Source organism: Solanum tuberosum, unplaced genomic scaffold, assembly GCF_000226075.1.
Source record: "Solanum tuberosum cultivar DM 1-3 516 R44 unplaced genomic scaffold, SolTub_3.0 scf00273, whole genome shotgun sequence".
Classification (NCBI taxonomy): Eukaryota; Viridiplantae; Streptophyta; class Magnoliopsida; order Solanales; family Solanaceae; genus Solanum; species Solanum tuberosum.
In genome coordinates this window covers 577,531-583,004 of record NW_006239195.1, presented here as the reverse complement: position 1 = coordinate 583,004, position 5,474 = coordinate 577,531, and positions in this window count along the sequence as shown.

Genomic DNA, 5,474 nt, shown 5'->3' with positions numbered 1-5,474 from the left:
CAAATTAGAAGAGGAAAGTGAAAAATTCTATCAGGCACCATATAAGTTCACATGATATGTACATACACTTTATAGTTCGAAAAATGCAGCATAAGCCAAAAGACAAATTCATATGGATTTAAGATCGATAAAAAAAAAAAAGGACAATTAGTACCATAAACTATATATATAAACGTATCACATAAAATGAAATATATGAAGGACTAGTTACATCATAATGTAGAAGTTATTCTCATGATTAAAGGATTGATAACAAAATTACATATAAAATAAAGAGATTAATATTAATTAATGCCGACCATGGTCATAGAGTATGCTTTTATAATTTGTTTCTTTCTCAAACGGATACTCCACGTAATTGGGAATTTCCAAATAACATAGTTTGACCACATAATAAATTTGGATACTAGTTTATTAATTATTGTCTTCTTGTTAAAATTATAGAAACAAAGAACCATTATGGAATATGCTTTTACAATGTCTACGTAGTCTTAATTACTGGACGAAACGGATCAAAAAGTCATTCTTCATATATCTCATTATCAAAAGAAAAAAAACTAGAAAAAAAAAATAAGTACAGTATAATTAGTGATAAAGATACTCTAAAATATTTTATTTGACACTATATGTGAAGGAAAAAAAATGTTTTTACAAAGTAAATGTCAATTTGGGTTATGAAATAAATGCCACGATCTAAAACTAGGGAATATTGTGATCTTTAAAAGAAATTAAATCACATAAGTTTCTTGTGTTTTACTATGCATTATATGCAAAATTTAGCTTATAATAATGAATATATCGATATTATCTATTCATGAACAAGAATCTCGAATTCATCGAGAAGATTTTGTATACAAGTTATGAGTCAAATTGACTTTGGCTAAAAATATATATGGGTATAATATATATCTATATTTAATTTTAATTAACAATTAAATATTTCAATTTCGAATATGCACTGATATCTTAACTTATCGCACATTGTGTCAGTTGGATACTTCAACTAATAAATGATTATCTAAATACCTCCAAAATTTATATGTCACGTCAGCATTGGATGTCCACGATATACGATAGCAACGAGTTTGGAATGTTTAATTGTCAGTTGAACACTTCAACTTATAGAATGATTATGCAGACACCTCCAAATTTTATATGTCACATCAGCATTAAATGTCCACAAACACAAAAACAATGAGTTGGAATGACTAATTGCATGTAGTTGAGATTAAGTTATGATGCCCAAGATATATAACCTCAAAGTTTGTTTAGTCAGAGTCAACTAAAACCAAATTTAAATGTTTATTTTGTATCATGTCATTTATTTATTTTTAAAAAAACATAAAATAAATATAAATAATAAATTTTGAACCTAAATAATTAAATTTATTATGATATAATTTGGAAGTCGAACACATGGTGCATCTGCCCCATTCTGTCTATAAATGTGTGCATTGCAAAGAGGCAAGTTTAACGCTGACACAATTGAGAACTACAGTCATGTGGTAGGATTCTCTTTCTATGCTTACTCTTCTTTTCGATTTTCGATATTCGATATTTGTATTTAGGGATAAAATTATATCATAAAAATATATTTCGTTCAATATGTTTAATTTGAGTTGATTATTAATATGTTAATTTGTTAACTTAGTTTATTTTAGTTCATAAAAGATCGAGTTAATATGTAGCTCAAGATTATTGATATGTTATTTGTAACTCATTTTATTTTAGTTCATAAAAAATCGAGTAAATATGTAGCTCAAATTGATTAATGAGAAATTTTGTCAATTTTTTAATTTGATTTGTTATACATTAGCTATAATGAAGGAAAAAAATAGTTTTATTAGGTAGTAGAAAATTATAAAAGAATAAATAAGATAATTAAAACTTAGTAAGAATTCGATGAATTAGAATTATGACTCTTTTTTTAGCACATTTTAAGTCTACCATTTCAATCAAAGTAATTTATGAGCGAGTCAATGACCTGTCCATATATATATTGACATATCGATCTGCTCATTTAAAAACCTTATCTATGTTGAAACTATTTTCTATAAATAACAAAATTCCTTTTTATTTATCTGCATTTAAGTAACTTTTATAATCGCCCTGATTAAACTAATATGAGTTGAACTGCTATTTATGCTCATATCATCAAAGAAATACAATTTTAAATCCACTAAACTTTGTATTTAACATTTCTGATTAAAAATGAAGAAATACTACTTAACTCTCGCACAACATTTGTGTTGGGATTGGCCAAAGATAACATTAACAGTCTTTGATTGGATGAATTTTTCTTTTTGGGCAAAAACTCATGTAAACAATAAGATGTTTTTTGTCTGCTCTTCTATATATCTCTCCTTCTCTAGCACACAAAAATGATATAGTCAGATTTCTCTATAGCAGTATCATTTATTTCAATATTTTTTTTATTGTTATATCAAAATAATATTATAAAAAATGTATTTTTTTATTTCAATTTATATAGTATATATAGTTTGAATTTGATACAAAATTTAATGAATATGAAAAGTATTTGCAATGTTTCAAAATGATTTCTTAAAATAAATGACTCTTTTTAAATAGAATTATATTCTCTCCGTTCATCTTTACTTATCCTCTATACTATTTTGAGATATCTAACAATACTTGTTCTATTTATAAAACCAATGAATAATTTATTATTTTATGTCTATTTTACCCTTGCTATTAAATACTATTCATTTTTAATATTTAAATGACTTATATTTAATAAGAGTGATTTGGTTAAATCACCTCTATTATTTACTCCTTAATTCATATGTCAAGTGAATAGTGAACAACTATTGTTGGACAGAGGGAGTACATTTTTGTGATTTTTTTGCCAAATAAGTGAAACTCAGGAAAAAGTTGATAGTGCCATTAAATATTTATCAAATAAGAAAATATATCATTCTTTTTTAAACGGATTAAAAGAAAAAATATATCATATAAATTAAAACATAAGAAGTATAATTATAACATGATATGAAAGATTAGTTCCCTAGAAAATATGGTCATTAATCATTATGATGCAATATTGTTATGAGAATAACTAGTATGGGGATGTATATGACTATAACAATATGAAGGCTAGTTTAAGTAGAATTCTTGTATTTATAGACTGGTGGATAAAAAAATACACCTATAATATTCTTATATTTTCATACAAGAATTATCAGGTGTATGATTGTTATCCAAACTATCATCAAATATTTATCAAAATACATCTCAATTATCAGTTGTTTACTTTTTCTACTTAAACAATGTTGATGTTACTGATAGAAAAAGTGAATGTACAATTGATAGTTGAGATATGTTTTAATAAACATTTGGTGATAATTCAGGTAGAAAATTCACACACCTGATAAATCGTATTAATATACAAATTTTACTTAAATTCTCATGTTTTATTTAAAAAATATATATATTTAAAATCTTAAATCTAACTTATATACATTAATATACTTTCGTAAAGCAACTTTGAGAGGTCAAGGAGACTCATGCACATGCAAATTTGAGGTCTTCAAGATGAAAAAAAGAGAGAAAAAGAGTTTTGAAACTTTCAACACTTACATGTAGCCAATAATAGGGATTATATGCTACTAATTCTTGTCTCAATTTAATAAATATATTTCCCCTTTTTTTTTTTAAACAACATATTTTAACAAGTTAATTATTTATCATCTATCCAATGTCAGTCCATAAGCTCATTAATCATAATTACGTGATAAAAGAATATGTAAGAATGTTGATTTTTTTTTCTTTTTTATGATCGTGGTGTTTGAGCCAGTTTTTGCGCATCTTAATTAATTTTACGGAATATTTACCACCTCCTATCAACAACAGATATCAGGTAACTCTGTCTACCAAAGCTAGGACAGATGAAAAGAATTACCTAGTGAAAGTAAGAATATTGATATACAAATATTAAATGCGAATATATTTTATTATATTACGAATGTAGTGATTGAATTGAATGAAAATTATTTAAATCTAAGAAAAGTACAAAAAAAAGGGGTATGCATGTCACCATTATCTGTTAGGAATCAATGCAATCATCACTTAACTAATTAATCAGTAGGTTTGTTAATTTATTATTAGCACTAATTTCAACTATATTTGCTTCTTTCTTAATTGTTGAGTTGTTATCAAAGTTGTCCCCTTACCAAACTCCAAGAAGATGCTACCTTTATTGACAAATTAGTTTGGACAAAATCTATAGATTCCGATATTCACTCTGTTTTAATTTGTTTGTCACATGTCGACTAACATGAAGTCTAATATATATATATATATATATATACTAAATTATTTTCAATCTTGTGGTCTTAAACATGTTAAGTAGAAAATTGAAAATTAAAGAATTGCCAAGAGAAAAGAGACACTTTTTTTTTAAAACGAAGAAATATAAATTAAATGACTTTATTGATATAACATAATTTTATTAGTCGATTTTCCTAGATTGAGTGACCATCTGAGAAATTTACTCTTGATGCTCATAACACAAGTTGTAATTAGTTGAGACTCATTTGGAGGCAACAAAGTGTTTGACATGTGAATGGAAATACAATACGACGTGCAACTTATAAGAAGCTATAGAGCTAGTGCGGATCTACGAGGGGATGAGGGTGTTTTCTAGATAAAAAATTATATTGTATATATAAGTTTTTTTGCGTGTATGATCCCTTAAATATCATGTTTCCCCATAAAGACTTGCTTTGCCTCTTTAGGAGGTATATATAAGTCTATGAGATTTATGAGTCTCTATCAATGGTATTTAACATGTTTAGGTATACCTATCTTTTGGTGGAAGGTGTTGAGACTATATATACGACGCGACACGTGGTTAAATTTGGACAACATTGGCAAAGTTAGTGAGCTTCGATGGTTCTAGAGATGGTAAAATTAGTCCATGAAAATATAACCTGCTCAAGCTTGGAGGATCGTTGATCGCCCATTTATTAGCTTAAAACATATTTTCAATGAAAAACTGGATTAATATGTTGCCCAAATTAACCAATTTTGATGGGCATACAAAAATCCAGTGGGCTTTTGGCAAGCCCAGTGAAACTACACTTAACACTAGCAACAAATAGATAATCAATGTAGTTTCACAAATGTAATCTGAAAAAAATAGTGTGTACGTAGATCTTACCAATGTTGCAATCATCACTTAAAACTAATTAATTGACACTTAAGTTCAAAGTTGTCCCTGTACAAGAAGATGCATTTTTTATTCACAATTAATAAATTCACATGGAGATTAGTATTTAAGTGTATTTGTAATTAGGGATAAGGGTCTGAAAAATACCCCAACTTTGGTCGGATTTGCTGTTGCGATACTAAACTTTCATGAGGACCTATTACCTCCCTAGACTATTTAATACCGTATTTTAAACATATATATTTGCCCACGTGGACATAAAAAATAATGCAAAATTATAAATAGT